Source organism: Canis lupus, chromosome 24, assembly GCF_048164855.1.
Source record: "Canis lupus baileyi chromosome 24, mCanLup2.hap1, whole genome shotgun sequence".
Taxonomy (NCBI): Eukaryota; Metazoa; Chordata; class Mammalia; order Carnivora; family Canidae; genus Canis; species Canis lupus.
The window spans coordinates 33528785-33546822 of NC_132861.1; the positions used below are offsets into that span (position 1 = coordinate 33528785).

General features: G+C 40.7%; 1 long non-coding RNA gene across 3 annotated transcripts in view; it reads right to left on the reverse strand.

The window, feature by feature from the left end:
- The window catches only part of LOC140616487 (uncharacterized), a 36925-nt gene extending 19589 nt beyond the window's left edge, over positions 1-17336 (reverse strand). Inside the window, exons 1-6 of one of the 3 annotated variants that reach the window (XR_012016957.1) lie at positions 17185-17336; positions 15890-15954; positions 10458-10606; positions 10098-10225; positions 9760-9845; positions 7947-8382 (exon numbers count right to left, since the gene is read on the reverse strand). This is a non-coding gene — a long non-coding RNA (uncharacterized lncRNA). Of the gene's footprint in view, positions 1-7946; positions 8383-9759; positions 9846-10097; positions 10226-10457; positions 10607-15889; positions 15955-17184 lie in introns of those variants that run through there. The other 2 variants (XR_012016958.1, XR_012016956.1) reach the window with 2 other exon arrangements.
- Positions 17337-18038: the final 702 nt, after the last annotated feature.

The following is an 18038-nucleotide window of genomic DNA, read 5'->3' on the forward strand; positions in this document are numbered from 1 at the left end:
GCAAATACTTCCACCATACTTCAAGTTCCATTCAAGGTTTGAAGCAAGGGAGCTTGTTGATTAATCTATTTGCATACTTTCAGGACTTGATAACAAGCCAGAGTGTAGTATAATTTCATAGGCACTGATTATTAATAATAATGAGGACCGTGATTAGGGCCCTGAATATGGAGGGGTCACAGCAGGGTGCAAGGCAAACATGAGTCAGCAGCACAATATTATTTGAAAAATAACAAACAAAGGCCCTCAACTGCCTGAGGAGACGTGTGGATGCCTCTCATTATATGAATGTTGATATATTAGAACTTTATCGTGGCACAGTTAAAATCAAGGAACTTATTTCTCATATACTGTCCTCAGAAAAGCTTTATGGAAATTCAAGGACCCTTGGCAGCTTGTGTTTCAATAAACGTGCTTCCTTGTGACTAGTGGGTCTTTCAGTAAGAGGATCTGTTGGATTCTTCACTTCTCCCAGCAACCTCTACCACAGGATCGATCCCTGACCAAAGTACGGAGAAGAACCTTTCACAGAAGAGTGCTTGCTTGCCTTGCTGAAGAGGGCAGAGGTGTCCAGAAGTAAAGCAACCGTGCCAAAGACCCAGAGCTGGTAAGGGGCTAAGTTTTGGATCAGAACCTTGGTTCCTTCCACCTAGTGCTCTCTAGATAGCCCACGAAAATTCCAACTTCATTTTCTCACTGGACTAGACAGGCCAGATCTGAGCAATAGGACAGAATTACATATCATTTGGCTGCAAAATCTGAGAATTTGACAAACCAGCTCTAAAAGCCTACTCTTTATCAGACCAACAAGCCATTTTTGAAATACAGTGTTTCACACAAAGGAGTATTTGGTGAGGAATAGAAGCAAAGTGACATTTCAGGCTAATATGTTTGGATGAATTAAACTGTGGTTGACGTCTTCATTTGAGGAAATACTTCTCACTTATTCCCCCTCACTCCAAAACAAGCATGAAATGATAACGTGAGAAGCAATGCTATGCTAACGCGTGTGACTATGTGTCTGAGTCTACACAAATGCCCAGCTGAAAACATCACCCATACCCCAGCTGTGAGGTCTGTAATACATCTTTCTCCCCAGAGTGTGTTCTGCAACCCACACATAACAAAGGCCTGCTTAGAGGGTCTCTAAGGTCCTTTCAGATCTAGCATTCTCTGGTACTATAATTTGAAGTTTTCCTTCAGACCTCTTAGCTCTTTTGTTAAGCTTAAAAGATAGTCATCTGTTTCAACTTTTGATTAATTCCGAGCTTTAATAATAGAATGTTATAGCACAATTCCTTTTAAATATGTTATAAAAGCTTAGCTTTTTAATGCCTCAAACACTTTTTTTCAAAGGAATATGAAACTTCTTGAAACTTCTTGAAACTTCTTCAACTCTGCTTCCCAATAGCAGGCTTTCCTCAGTTGCCCTTTTGATTCTATTACATGGTAGATGAAAGCCACAATCCTCCTTACTGAGAGGTGGGGTCTATGTCTTCTCCCCTTGGATCTGAGTGGGCTCATTCCTGCTTAATCAAAGAATACAGCAAAAACAATAAATACAGGGCTCGTTTCTGGGTCTTGGCCTTAAGAATTTGGCAGCTTCCACTTCCTGTCTCCAGAGTATTCAGCCATCATGCCGTGATGGAGACAAAACAGCATTCTGGAGGCAGTTGCATAAGGAATTGAGGCCCCCAGCTGAGCACCCAACCAAATCCAGCACCAATTTGCCAGTCATGGAAGTATGCCATCTTGGAAATAGGTCTCCCAGCCCCATTTCAACCATTCCAGGTAACACTGAATGGAACAGAGAAGAGTCAGCAGACTTCTGACCAAATTGCAGATTTGTGACAGAGTGAATGGTTGTGTTGAGGTAGTTTGTCATGTAGCAATAAATATTACTAGTAGTAATGATGATAATGAAGATAATAAAGGCAACGTTTTATGAGGATTTATCAGGTTCTAGGTATAGTGCAAAGCACGTCACATGAGTTATATCGTTTAATTTTCACAACAAATCAAGGAGGTAGCCACTCTTATTCCTCTTCATAGAGAAGGAAACCAAAGCTTCACGTCACCAAACACCTAGCCCAAGTTTATTTAGTCAGTAAGTGCACTCACAGGTCACCAACCCAAATCCGCCTTCTTGTTCTACGCTGAATTTCCCTGTCTCTTGATGGCCTTGATGATTCATCCTCTACATGGCTTTGACTACTGCCTTTCTACAAAAGATACCTACATCTGTTCTGATAGTTCTGACTTCTCACAAGCTTCCACTCGATATCTGTAAGAGCATAAGTAAATGTCTCCCTTGGATCTTCTACCTCTGTGCTACTTCTAAACCTTGCAATTTTCATCTGCAATTCCTTTGTTTGCCACTACTTCCCTTCTGGGCAGTGGGGATCCCACAGGAATGGGCTGGGTCTTATTCTTCCCAATATCTTTAGTGTCTGGCACATAGTTATTTGATTCTGCACAAGTATATTTAACTACATTATTTTCCTGCTTTCACCTCAAAGTCATTATGTCCCAAAACAAACTATCATCATCTCCATTGTCTCCTCTTCCATATTCCATCAGAGACTTCACCATACTCATAGTCCTGCAAACTTGGAAGCATTTGAGACCTGCTTCTCCTTCAGGCAGAGTCCTGTCAATTCTTCAAAATACCTCTCGCTTCTCATGTGTTCATTATATTCCCTCATCCTGACTCCCTACTACCTCTGGATTATTGTAATTTTCCTAAAACTGGTTTTCTTGCTTTGTCTTCTCTCTTCCAATCCATTTTGAACTTTTTTTTTTTCACAAATGCCAAATGAGTCTTTTTCATGAATTGCCTTTATCTCATCACTGCCCTCTCAAAATCCTTCAATGGCTTGCTACCCCCAGGATCATGTGTCACTGTTAGTTTTATGAATCAGGTAAGATGCTTTCACTTGCAAGTGAAACTCAACTTGTACTGGTCTAAACAAAGAAATCTGGAGTTCAGAACAAGGATCCAATGGTTCAAGATGTTAAGGATCTAGTTTCTTTGCATCTCTCCAACATTGGTTTCATGCCATGCCTGGCCTCTATCATTTATGTTGCCTCGTGGTGGCGTTGGGCTACATATACCCTTGATAACTCCCAGTAGATTTACTCCCTGTAGCTTTTTTTAAGAGTAAAGAAAAACTTTCCCAAAAATATCCAGTAGACCTTTCATTTCATTTCTTTAGCAAGTTAAACTTGCTGTGGCTTACAACAAGTGTTTATTTCTAGCACATTAAACACATTCAGTAAAGGTTGGCTGTAGTTCTGCTTCCTATAGTCTTCATTCCAGGATCCAGACTGAATGGGCAGCCCTTATATGGGATGTTACCAGAACCACACCTGGGCTCTCTTTCCTAGATCAAAGTGAGCCTCATGACCAAACCTGACATCTGTGAGGTCAGGGAAATCAGTGGGATCACAGACAAGGACAGCATTATGGGAAATAATAATATTCCTCAGCCTAAATTGGGTCACGTACTGATTCTTGAACCCATCACCTGTAAATGAATGGAGACTGTCCCTCTGCCAAGACACACCCTTTGAGCTGAGAGTCTGGTTCCCTAGGAGTTTTGCTATTATCCAATAGGGAAAGAAAGTTGAGGATTTACCATAATGTCCAATATATATTTAGCATTCAAGATCTCAACCCAGTGGTCCAGTCTCCTACTGCTCTCCCACTCATCAATGAGCACTTTTTTCTGTGGACAGACATCTCCAATGCTGGTTATGTTGGTTTTTCTACCTGGAATGTCTTCTTGTCTGGCCTCCCATTCTGCACACACCTATCCATCTTCTAGGAAACTCCATCCAACAATTCCACCCTCTGACAGTACTTCTCCAACATCAAACATCAAACACCACTTACTAACATGAACTCTTAGAATTTGAGATATCCAACAACCTTAAAAATAATTTAGCTCAGCATCTCCTAAAGGGAGGATACCCCAATCTTTTACATGCTTTGTGCCCTCCCACCACAAAAGTAAGTGGTAAAAAATGTGGTCAGAACCCCTGTATGTGTGGTATAATTTCTCTTAGTTATTCATAATGTTCAGTAGCACCTAAAATCTTCAAGAGGTCTTTATAAAGTTATTATAATTAAGAAATCAATAATTTTAATAATAAAAACATTATATAAAAAATACATTCTATTAAAATCTATTTCTAAAATAAATACATTAGTATACATTTGAGAAAATAATAATTATTTTTTAACTAAGACACTGTTAAACTTTAACTTGGCATTTTCTAAATATGTTTGTCACTGACTAATGTTTTCCCTGTAACCTAGATTGGAAAATGCTGACGTAGGCCAAACCTCTCAATTAATAGACTATATTGTGAGATCCAGGTAAGTCTAGTGGCTTATCTAAGGTCATACAGCCTTTCTGTTTCTTTCTGTGTGAAACAGAAAGAGAGGCAGGCTTGGAGGTGAAAGTCTGAGGAGTATATCTGTCTTTTAATGAGTTTTAGTGTAGGTAACCACAAAACATTCAGAACATCAATGTCCTCTCCTTTGTCATATGAGGATCATAATGATATTGACTTCTCAGTGTTGTTGTGAAATGAGATAATGTGTGAAAACGCTTTATGAAGCACCCTATTTCATACAGATGTACAATTATTACATACTCATAATGAGAGCTAAAATTCAAGTCCCCAGGCTTCCAGCCAGTGCTCTATTTCTATACCATCCTGTCCCCAGCGTTCCCTCAGTCCCTTAATTCTTCTACTATGTTATTAGTCATTTGGCCATTTCCTATCTGTATCCTCAGCAAGGCTGTACGTTTCTTCAAGGTAGGTAATATATCTTCCATTTCCATTATTTGTTCATAGCACCAAGCACAATATGATGTATACAGTGTGTATTTGAGAAATAATAAATTGAATTTACTCCTGTGACAACTGGAACATGATAATCAGTGTAGAGAAAGTAAAATTTTCAGGTCCACTAATTTCTTTGTATCTATCTGAATACTGAGAAAGAATTGAAGGTAATTCCATGCCCTAAAAGAAGTGCAAAGGGAGTTTCAAAGAAAATGAGTTAGATAATTTAAAAGTTTGACCTGAGAAAGGAAGGTTTAGAAATTGAGAGATTTTTTTTAGTACTCATTATGAAAAATTCTAATTGTGTTTCAGAATGACAAGTCCTTGCAGTCTGAAGTTCTATATATAGTTACAAAATACTTTAAATAAATATACATGAGTTCATATTTGTTTCATACTTGCACTGACAAGTGCAAAGTCTGAGGAAGTTAGTAAAAATTGGGCTTTATTATTTCCATTTATTTAAGAATGGGAGGAATATTCAGTTCATCCATGATTCTAGAATTTCTTTTGTTTAAAGCATCAGTTTCCAAATAAGTGGTAAATGTTTGAAACTCTGTAGAGAAAAGGTCTGACCAATGCCAGGATTATTTTTCTCTAATAGGTCATGATTAGTGTTTGAAGTAGAAATAACTTATCAACGTTGCTTTTGCAGGATTAAAATTTTGTTTTCCTGCCTGTATCTTTCAATAGGCACTGATGGATAAAATTTGGTTTTGAAACTGACTTTAAAAAATTACAGCTTTTCTACTTGTTTGTTCAATATCTCCCTTCATGCAATTCTTCATTAATATTCCCAGCTAAGTAGGTTCACAGGATATTAATGAGTGGCATATTTCCCGTCTCCTTTAGCTAGAAATCCTGGAAATACTTAAAACAGAAGAATGAACTTTTACTACAAACATATTTAGAAGTTTAATTAGCCAATATAGTATATAATTGCATGTATCAGTTAGGATAAGTTAAATTTTGCTATAACAATAAACATCTCCTAAATATAAGAGTTTATTTCTTGCTCTATTACCTATCTAATATAGGGAGTCAGGTGGCTGCACTCATCCTAATCATTCAGGGTCTCATTCTGATAGAGGAGTATGCTTCCACACTCACCATGTGGGTGACTGGGAAAGTTACAACATATCACACTGACAATTGAATGCTTCCACTCTTAGCAAAAATACACAACACTTCCACTTCCCCTTAATTGAATAAAAACATAATCTAATAATTTCCAGGTCAATCTGGTCATTTTGGTAGTTTCTTTTTGGGCTTGGTATTCTCACTTAAATTCTACTCTGCATTGTCTGGTACATCAGTCACTAGCCTCATGTGGCTAATGAGCTCTTGAAATATGCTAGTGCCAATTAAGATGTGCCATAAATAAATAATACTGGACTTCTATAAGACAGTACAATTAAGAATGTAAAATATCTCATTAATCATTTTTTAATATTGATTATAGGTTGAAATGATATTTTAGATATATTGGGATAAATAAAATATATTATTAAAATTAATTTCTCTTGTTTCATTTTACTTTATTTATAACTATTAGAAAATGTAAAATGTCCATATGTGCTTTGTGTTGTATTTTGATTGTGTAGCATTTCCCTGGTCAGTTCAGGGTTTTGTCAGCCAGTTTAAGAGTCTGCTCTTTCCCTTCGTTCAGGGGCCAACTCTAGGTGATCAGAGTGTACATGGAGGACACTGAGTGAGAGGCTTATCTGGGATAGGCAGCCCTCTGTTCTCCTTGAGCTTCTATAGAGATAGACTTCCTTCCACTTGGTCTTTCAGGGACAGCCCCTAAACCCGCCACACTTAGCTGAGGTCAGTATTTCCAGCAAGACTTGATTGATACAAACCATGTCTGCACACAGACAAGATTCTCTCAAGGATACTAAGAGGCCCACACTCATCCTCTGTCCATCTCAGATCCATTGTTCTCTTCTGGGCATATTCAGGGCTTCTTTATAAGGTTGACAGTCTTCCTGAGCAACACTCCCAAACTTATGCACATTTTTTATTTTGGTAAAATATACGAAATATAAAATTTACCATTTTAGCCATTTTGAGTGACATCAAGAATGTTCACATTGTTGTGCAACCACCACCACCATCCACCTCCAGAACTTGATCATCTTCCCAAAATGAAACTCTGTACCCATTGGACAATGTGCATTTTCATCATCTCTCTTCCACCCTAAAGGAGCTCAACCCAGAGTTAGGCCACTGGCTTTGTCTTCCTAGAAGACACATCAGGGATTCAGTCTGCATTCAATTGTTCTCTAGAAAATTCTTAAACATCTCCAAAGGAAAACTGCCTAAACAAATACTCTATTTGCTTGTAGACACTGTCCATATAGCATTTTATCTAAACTTTTAAGAGTTAAGTATTTGTAAAAACCATATTAACAGGGAAAACAAGCATAAGCTGGGACTATCCTACATATGTTCACCCTTTGTATAAATCAGCTGTTCTTAAAGTGCAGCCTGAGGATCTCTGGGGTTCCTGAGACTCTCTCAGGAGGTAGGCAAAGTCAAAACTATTTTTATAATAATGCAAAGATAATATTTGCATTTTTCACACTCATTCTTAGGAGTGTACAATAGATTCTTCCAGAAACCACATGACATATGATGTCAAGGCTCTGATAGCTAAAGATATATATGTTTTTATATTCTTAAGCTTTCCAGAATTTTCCAGGGTTGTTCTTTTAGGGTATGAACATGTATGTTTTCCCAGATTAACTCTCTTTTTTTCTCAGGGATTCTACTGAACTTCTACAATTTTCTACAAGCTATCTTCACTTATATCTGCTATAACCTCTGCCTCTACAATTTCATTATTGTTCAATAAATCATTATTTTGAAAATCTAAAATTGTCTTTAGGCTTATGTATAAATTCAAGAAGAAGAAAGTAGATTTTATCATCTTCTTTTGCAATTCTTAAAAAAATATATCAGTTTTCATTTCTAATAAAGCAAATATCGGTATATATAACCTATCCACCACCACCACCCCTGCAAAAAAAGATCTGTGGGATCCTCAATAATTTTTTTAAAGATTTTATTTACTTATTTAACACAGAGAGAGAGGAAGAGAGAAAGAGAGAGCACAAGTAGGGCAAGTGGCAGAAGCAAACTCCCTGCTGAGCAAGGAGCCCAATACGGGACTGGGACTTGATGCCAGGACACCCCCCCCCCACCCCGAGATCATGACCTGAGCTGAAGTCAGGCACTTAACCAACTCAGCCACCCAGGAGCCCTGGTTCTCAATAATTTTTAAGAGTGTAAAGGAATCCTGAAACCAAAAAGTTTGAAAAAAATCCTGTTATAGATAAATGGTATGCTAAATCTTGGGATTTTAGCCTGTTTAGACATAAAACTCTTTATCACTCTAAAAAAACTTACCTCTTACAATGAAAAGTTCTATTTTGCTTGACAAAGGCCAGGAATTTGAGTCTGTTTTCTGCAGTCCATTCTACTTAATGATGTCTTTTTAATGGTAGAGAGGCTGAGGGAAGACTTAGAGAGGATTAAAAATCGTGTCTTAGTAGTTTAGAATATAATTCTTACATATGCATAAGTCATGTTGTGAGAAGAGGATATTTGGTTAGGACTCATGATTTTGAACACCCAAAACCTGTTCTGTTATCACTCTTAGCACTTTGAAATGGTCAAAAGATACCTGAACGAAGAATACAGCCAGACAAATAAACACTTTTGACTGGAGAGTTAGCTTTAAACTCCAACACAGAGCCCTAGCCCTTGTGAAGTGACTTAGGCCACATGATGTGCCAAGGACTTCTTGACTGTACTAGAGCCTCTTACTTGACCCCATTCTCTCTAGAAACAAATGTGGATGACCCATATAACTCAGTGAGACAGCAGCTGAAACATTTTCTGAAATAGTCACATTTCTATCTACATTTCATGATTTGTAGAGCAAAGATGATTCCAAGATCTATCTACATCTCATGACTTGTAGAGCAAAGATGATTCCAAGACAAAGATGACCAAAGATAGGAGGTGGAGAGTGAAGGGGGTACCATTTGACCTAGTAAAGCTTAAATTCCTCCTACTAATGTTCCTTTCCCCAATAATCTTGCTCAAATTTAATTTTGAGATAACCCAATCTTAGTAGCATTCCAACTTTCTACCCTCTTGGGTGGTGGTAGTGGTGGTGGGAGAGTGCCTTACCACTTTCTCGGCCAAGGTAACTTGGTTCACTCCTAGTTAGTAATCAGTTCAGCCCACTCAGTTCCTAAGACAGTAAATACCAAGCTGGCCAGGATCCCAACATTCCTAATAGCAGATAGAATGTGGAACTGGGTTGCAAACCTATTTGTAATATCCTCCAAGAGAGGGCTAAAGCCCCTGCTTGGATATTGCTTCAAGCAAAATGGGATTCACTGGGCCCAGCCCACTCCCAGCTACTTGGCAGGGAGTCAGACTAGTGTCAGTAGAGGGTCTAAAAGACCCCACGGATGACATAGTGACCAGTCAGTACCTTGAATTCCAATGTCCCTTGACCATTGTCATTTGGGAGAAGGGGATATCTCTAGAGCCATCTCTAATATCAGGTCAGTTCTCTTAGTCAAAGCCACATTTCTTCTCTCCCCAGCCAGCCTATCATTATAGTCCTAAAACTCCTTATGCATAAGAGCATAGGACCTAATTTACTACCTCACTATATTCACTTAGCCTCTTCCATCCTCCAGTCCTTGACACATGGTATCACTGGTTGTCTCAGCCACATGGTACCATTGGCTGCCTCGTCCTCCCCTATGTAGGTGGTGGGCTCTAGCAGAGTTTCCATCATGCCTGTGTGACAGAAGCCACAGAAGCTCCAGTGCCCAGGTTCAATGTGTCTCGACCTATGCAGACTCTGGTTCCTCTCACCTTTGGAGATTCAGCCAAAGTTCCATACTACGGAGCACGGGATCCACTTCTCCAGCATTAACTCAGTGGGGCCAAGTAACAAAATCCTGAAATGTGGAGCGTAAACTTTCACCAACAAGAGACAAGATGAAACTATGACTCAGCAGGTAAATTTTTCTCCCTTCCTGCCTCTAACGAAAGGTTCCCAGGTACAGTGTTCGGGATAGCCTGTCCCAAGATGGCCACATGACTATGTAACTGGTTGGTTTCTTTCCTTCTTTTCCCAACTTTCCTGTTTCCCTCACCCTTGAAACTCTAGTGTCCCACACCCACTACCCCCTTCCCCAAGAAGACATTACCACGTAAGCTTTGCCTCAAGTCCTCTTATGATGTAACTTAGACACTGAAAGCCTCAGATCAATTGCTCTTCTCAAGGGACAGACAGAAGATATTGACGGGAAGGTGTCTGGAGCCATACTTTGTGTGCCTAGAGCAATTAAAAACAAGTAAAAGTTTTGATACAGAACTCATCTGTTCAACAGCAGTTTGGCCACTTGTAAATGAGGACACTCTTGTGCTCCTCTTAATTATGTTGTTCAATCTTACACTTTCCCTCATCCTCAGAGCCCTGCTCTTCACTTCTGGTTACTCTCCTTGCCTACCTGGGCCCATGGCAGTTTGTCTCACCTTTACTCCCTCTTGCTGGCCTCCAAACTCACCTTCATCTGTGCTCTCTCCAGCTCAGATGGAGTCACTCAGGTCTCTGGTTTCTCTTCTTCACATGTGGACTCTCATGCCATGTGCCCACTCCAGGGACCCAGAAAGCCAGCTCAATAAGCCTCAGCAGGTGGCCACAGTATCCTGTACCCTTAAGTAGAAAAGAAATATTTAGAAGCACTTGATTGGTAATGTAGGGAAACTTTAATGAGATAATATTATAGGAAATTAAACAATTCCCTTAAATGTACATTTGTTTCTTATTGCAATATGAGGATCAAGTTTGAGAAATGGAACCTATCAAGGAAACCCACCCAGATAACATGTAGCTAGAGTTCTGTCGATACGCACAAACTATCTTGAGGAGAGGGAGAGAGATCAAAAATCGGTGAACCAATTGACTTCTTTGAATCTCTGTCTCTTCAAGTCTTTTCACCAAAAATTTGTCCAGCAAGCATATTATAAATGAAATGCAATGAATCCGATTGGTTTCAGGTTAATCAGTGAAAGATAATAGTGCATTTAGTAAGCAAAGTGATAGCCAGAGATACATCTGCTTAAAACAATAGAGCTGGGGGAGAGATTCGGGGGGCGGGGGGGATGAAACAGGCTAAAAAACCAAAGGGTGGTGCCTGCTGGAGGTCATGCTGCCCTTTAGTGGCTGAACCAGGCCTAGACCCAGGCCTCCTGCTTCCTAGGATACAGGGTGAGATTGGTGATTAATTCTTTGAGAAGCCCAAAGTAAGCTCTCTTGTTGGGTCATAGGACATTCTTATTATCCCTTGTCTGTCTCAGTTTCTACTGCTCTTCTGTCAGCCTCCAAAAACGGGACATGAAAATGGATTTGTTCAAGTGGTGACCCACAGATTCCAAGCCTTAGCACCTTTTTAAATGAGCAAGTGACACAGTGCCAGGCAAGATGCAACCTCCGCAAATGAATTAATTAGACTTTCAAAAAGAGCAAGCAGACTTGCCGTGGTGTTTTATTACACAGTTTTCTAAGTGGTAATTGAAAAAGAAGCACTTGATTTTAAATTCCCTCCCCGAGGTGTTAATTATGGCAGGGAGGGACTGTAGAGACGAAATCCTATGTAAAATGAATCGCTCCATCGCTCAGGACTGGCGGGGTCCAGAGACCCTCATACTCACTTTGGGAAATTGAAAGGGAAAGAGCAAGACACAAGGTGGTAGTTTGTCTCTGGGATCATTAGCCATTGCTATACTGGAGAAATTGAAAATCTCTCTTTTGGTGATGTTCTTCCAAAGTACTACAGATCAGGAGGTTAATATGAATCAAATTAAAGGGAAACACTGAACTTGAATTGTCTTCTGTGTAGCCTGTCGTGTCCCTTCTATTTCTCTCCTCTCCCTTTCCTTCCATCAGGAAAACTTAGTCTTTGGGCTAACTCAATGCCATTCCAGTTCCTTAAGACATTGAAACTCTATACAGGGGAATGCAATATTCTGTTCTCGTAGAAGATGTAAGAAGGGGAAGACAGGCATATGACACAAATGTGAACAGATCGATGGCTCCAACAGCACAAGAAACAAGGAAGTACAGTTGACTCTTGAACAAGTAGGGAGGTGAATGGGCACCAAACTCCTCCAGTCAAAAATTTGCATATAACTTTTGAGTCCCCAAAAATGTAGTTACTAATAGCCAACTTTTGACAAGAAGCCTTATTGATAAGATAAACAGTCAATTAACACATATTTTATATGTTATACATATTATATGCTATATACTTACAATAAAATGAATTAGAAGAAAATGTTATTAAGAAAATCCTAAGGAAAATACATTTACAGTACTGTACTACACAAAATCCACGTGTAAGTGGACAGATGCAGTTCAAGCCTGTGTTGTTCAAAGGTCAACTGTACAGTGTCTGTAACACACACACAGAGTAGAAGATTTATCCACGGTGTTATTGGTCCATACAGTGTTAGGAGACAGAGTCAGAGTTGAGAAGTATTACAAAATCATCCAATCGAATTCCTTCACCAGTGCTATAGTCCTCCTGGACATTCAGGATTCCAATTAGTAAGATTCGTAAGAGTGTGGGTTCTAGAGACAAGTGACACTGAATCATGACTCCATCATGTAACCTTAGGAAAGTTACTTAACCTCCCTATGTGTCAGTGTCCTCAGCAGTAAAATGAGGGTGATGTACATACTCTTTTCATCAGAACTAAGTTCACATATATAAAGCACTTAAAATGGAGCCTGGCACATGGGAAATTTTACCTAAATGCATATTTGTTTTGGAGTGGCAAAGGAGGTCTTATACAACCTCACAGATGAGAGAAAGATGATGCAGAGACACTTGCGGGGACCTGTAAAGGGTGGGAAGGGAGCGACTGCAAGGGACATAAGACAGGACCGAGTCACAGAGGTGCACACACACACACACACACACACACACACACACACGATGCCTAGACAATAAGCCCACCTACCCATGACCCAACCCACTTTGTAGAAGGAAAGGAGAAATGGAGCCCAGATCAACTGAGTATTTACACCAAAGACACTGAGGGAAAAAAATGTGGAAAGATCTGCATCTCTCTTAAAATAATTAGGTATGTTTTTGCTATGGACACCAGAGAGAGCTTAAGAGCTAAATTCAATTCAATTTCAGAGACAAAGAATCTGTTTTGCACAACTGAGATTGTGACTCTGAAATTCATACCCACCAATCAGATCAATGAAATCATCCAGGGCTAGCTTGCTGCTGCTTTCCGGCTTTCTATTTCCACAGCTGCTTCCTCTGAATGTGGCCAGCTCCTGCCCCTGCCGCTCCCCGGAAGCCCCACCTTTGCAAGTCATAAAATGAACCCCGCACCTCCTCACCCAGCCTGGGTTGGCAATGACCCCATATGACACATGGGACTGATGTTCTTTAAGTCTGAGATGCCTTATGAATAGAGTGGTCACAACTCTGCCAAACTTGATGGAAGAATGGGAATGCTGGCTGGCCTTTCTGGGATTAGAGGTTCACATTTTTGTAGAGTTTTAGTGATACATGAATGAAGTAATGCATATAAAGTACAGAGTAGGCGCTCAGGAAAAATATATTATATTCTTGTAATTATTATTTTATTCTTTTGGTTCCAACATTTCTGAAGTTATGAAGTACATGCACACATGCATGTACGAGGGCATCTCTATACAGATGATGCGTATTTGCACAAAATTTTGGAAGGCTTGGGGAGTTCAGCTGAAAGATATTCCCTAAGGAAACTATTGTGTTGGACAGAAGCCACCTAGGAAGCTTTAAAAACACTCATTGTCCAGGGCATTCCGCAACTAAATCAGAATTCCTGGGGATAGGACCCCAAACATCAGTAATTCTTAAAACTCACACATAATTGCAAAGTGCTGACAAAGTTAGGAGCCCATGCTATAGTTTAGATCCTTGCTTCTCAAAGTATGATCTGGTACAGGCAGCATCAGCATATCCTGGGAGCTACTTGTTAGAAATGTAAAATCATGGGCATCACCCCAGATCTGCTGAGTCAATTCTGCCTTAGAACAAGATCCCCACCTCTTGAGGTTTTCGGTGAAGATTAATCAGTGGAATTGCAAGTTCCACTCTCTCTGGGTATAAAAGCTTTATCAATCTCTGGACCTCAGTTTCTTCTCAGTAAAATAGGTCTCAGCTCTGGCATCCAATAAGTCTACGAGTGGAAGAGTGTGGTCTCCCACCCAGAAAAAAATCCTAATATCCTTGGTCCTCCCCTCCCCTCCCAGCTGGAGTCCCTAGAGTGTCCTGCTGGGGAGTCCAACCCAGGAGCAACTGAATCTTGCAAGAGCTAAAAAGTATTCCCTTTAAATCAATAATTTGCAATTAAGCGCAAAAGACACTGAAGCCAAGGGGGTGCAAGCTTCTGGAAAGAGGACAGCTGAGCACTTCAAGCCTTCGGAACTGAGAAGGGGGAAAAGCCCAACCCTTTCCAAGCAAATAAATGAACATTCAGCTCCATTGTTTGTGAGGAAGCAAGCACAGGGACTTAAGTGGTACTTGAGAGGTGAAAAAAAAATCAAGAGCTTATATCAGCAGGACTCAATGCCAAGAGCTAATTTACTTTCCACTGTGCTCTCTGCTTATACACTTCCCATGGCTCAGTGCCCCACTCCACCATGCTGGGGACCTCTGAAGCCTTAGAACAGGGCTTCACAGTTTGCCGGTTGCAGGCAGCACCCAGCTCATGAAAGAACTGGAAGCCTGCCTGGGTCCCCTCCCCATCCTCAGCAGCAAGTGTCAGACCGGATTGGGTGAGTGCCAGGCGGGCAGTGCCAATGGGGAGCACAGAAGCAATATAAGCAGGCAGCCAGGATTGAATGATGGCTGATGGATGCTACGCAGTGGTACCTGCAATCTGGGGCTAGGAGCCATCCCACAGATCTCCAGAGATGGGCAGGGGTATGCTGAAATTCTTGAAACAAAATTGAAATGTGCTTCATTTTCAAAGTAAATGCATGCCATGTGGCACTGGGAGGCGGGGAAGGCAAAAAATAGAGTATAAAGAACTGCAGCTCTGGAAAGACAGGAAATTCAACGTATAGAGATTATAAAACAAAACACAGATCTTTTGATTTTCCCCAAAACCACAGTAAGATTAGGAAAGGAACACCACTTTTTATTTCCTGAGTATTAACAAATGGCTTACATACGAGTTATTAATAAATCAAAGCTGGACATCTTGCCCAGAAGGATAGGAAAAGGAATAACGTTTATTGAGGAGCTAGTATGTGCCTGGGTCTAGATGCTTTATGACAGCATCTCTTCTAGTCCTCATAGTACCATTGACACAGATTTTAGCATTAACTTCATTTTACTTGGAAGGAAATTTCCCAGGACTGATTTTCAATTCCAAAATATACATTGGGCCTCACGGTATGTCAAACACTCTTCTAATACATGAAGAAAGATCTAGAGAATTACAAGGCACAGTTCTGATTTATAATCAAGTCAGGGAAGCAAAATTCACAAAGAAAAGGTGACATAATCTGGCAAGTGCCAAGTGCTAAACAGATAGTGAAGAGCTATATCAATACGAATAGAGAGAGAGAGAGAGAGAGATCAGGACTTCAGTTTCAGTGGACAGGAAGACACACACAAGTTGATGTTGAGGGGGTCTTGAAAAAAAACAACCAACATGATTTGAAGGGTGAAGAGGAAGAAAGATATTTCAAGTGAAGAGGGCAGCTGGAACTAACATACAGAATGAGACAGTAGACTCCATCTGTCGGATGGTATGAAGACCCCACATGATTTCTTTTTCCTTGAAGATTTTGTGATAATCCAGAATTTTAAAAGTGGCCACTGTAAAGTTGTTGTTCAAATCTTTTTCACTCCTAAAGGAGTTCTAATCCCACAACATAGCAAGGAAATGTAACTACTTGGTCATTCAACAATTATTTGCTTACTTGCTTGGGGTCAAGCTCCTGAAGGCATATCCACTGGCTTGGCACATTGCTAAGAGCTCAGCCATCTGCAGAAAACATGGTGTCCAATTCCAGTCTCTCAATAGATGACATAGAACTGTAGACTAAGACAATCACCCAGCTATAACTACTTTGGAGCACAGTTGTGTGCTGGTGCTATTCTCCTAAATGTAGAACAAGGGCTTTGGGGAAGGTTTCAGGCATCTCATACTAGCTAACTGGAGTTATTTTTATTAGTACCGAGATGAACCATTATTAATCTTGACATACTGGTGAAACCCAAAGTCATTGTCATAAGAGGAAAGAAGAAAGAGACATTAGGCAGAAGCTAAACCTCTTTATGGTAGAAGTTCAAGAGCTAGGCTGATTCAGACCTCTCTCTTCTCTCTGGAGGAAGCAAGACAATCTATTTCCAAGAAGGAGAAATTCTCATCTCAACTGTTTAAATTTTAGAACAATCTATTGGACCACCATTCTACAGGGTGGAGCATCTAATGGAACAAAAGTTCACAAGGTACATAAATGCTGTATCTTAATATCAATGCAGCAGTGTAGTATCAATCACACCTGCTGCATTGATATCTTAATATCAGTGCAGCAGGTATGAGGTGTTCCAGGTTCAAGGCTCTTGCAACTTTTCTCTTCTCTCACTTCCTTCCTTTAAGCCAGACTGGTAAGAATGTCTGAGCTGCTTTGAGTAGCTCTCACCTCTATTTTCTCTCCCCATTGGATTCTCTCTCTCATTCTCTGTCTCCTTCCCCCCCCACCCTCTATCTATCTATCTATCTATCTATCTATCTATCTATCTATCACCAGTTGGGGCTTCAGGAGGGCAGCATAGGCCAACTTCATTCTCATCACTGAGGTACCAACTCTCTTTGGCTTCTTTTTTGCTGGGAGTCTGGCCTGTTGTTCCATTGCATAAAATCCAAGACTCCTATTTGAAGGTTGAAAGAAAAACAGGGGTCAAAAAACACTCATTTTTGAGGCAGTGTTGCCCTGCCTGATCTCAAAAAAAGGACCTGTAGAGGAGATTCAGCCCAATTACTGAAGTCCAGCACTAGGGCTTAGAGGAAACTGCTAAGTAGAAATACTGTTCCATTGCCTTACTTTGCCTCCCTTGTGGGCCTCCCTCTTTTGAGGGAGACCTCCTGAGAAGAACTGTCTAGACCAAACAGAATTCAAAAATTTCTGAGTACCCTAGTCAAATATAATGGTGAGGTCTTCCTAACACCACACCTTAATTAGACGCAGTCTCCATGACTTCCAACACTCACCTGAAATAATTAACTCCCTGGGATTCAAGGAAAATTGGGGGTTCTATGTAAATGCTCCCTTCCTCTTCTCACCCCTCTTCTGTGACTAAAACACTCCACACACACGTGCGCGCGCACACACACAGTGCAGCTCCACACAAATTAGATTGAGACGTTTTCTGGAAAAACAATCCATGGTTCTGTTTCCATGGAAGCAATCTCATGTCCCCAGTGGCAGCAAATGGCAGGCAGACGGCGGTAAGGGAGCTCACAGTGCCGCAGTGGGCCTTCTCCCTCACCGCCAACTCGAGCAGAATGCACCGCAGGAAAGTGGGAGGCAGGGTTGAGCTTCACCAGAAAACCAAACCTCAAGGGAGGCAGTGAACCCCAGCTGTGCCCCCTCTTTTGGGGCACATGTACATCTGGGCACTCTGGGCACAGCTCCAGCCAATCAGCCAGGCTGATCCTCCCACAGCTTTTCACAAAAGGCTGCTCTCTCAGAGCAGATGGCAGCGCCTAAACCAAGATGGAGGCCGCCCGGGGGGCTGGTGCTGAGAGAACATCCGTTGTTCTATGCAGATGCCCCCTTCTCACCACCCCCTGTGGGTAGATACCCCTTGCTCCCCTCAGCTTCTAAAGCCACTATCCCAAAATGTGGCCCCGTGCACCACTAGGGGTGCACAAGATGTTTCAAAGTAAGGCATGGATGAAGATTCTTTTAAAATTTTAAGTCACATATATACTTACTGTAGTGTGCGTTAGAAGTGAAAACTGTGATTTCATGGATATTATTGCTTAGCCTAAAACTAAAGAAGGTGTTTAAATAAAATGTGAGTCAGCTTTAAAGAATGAAGTAACTGTTGGGAAATCTGAGT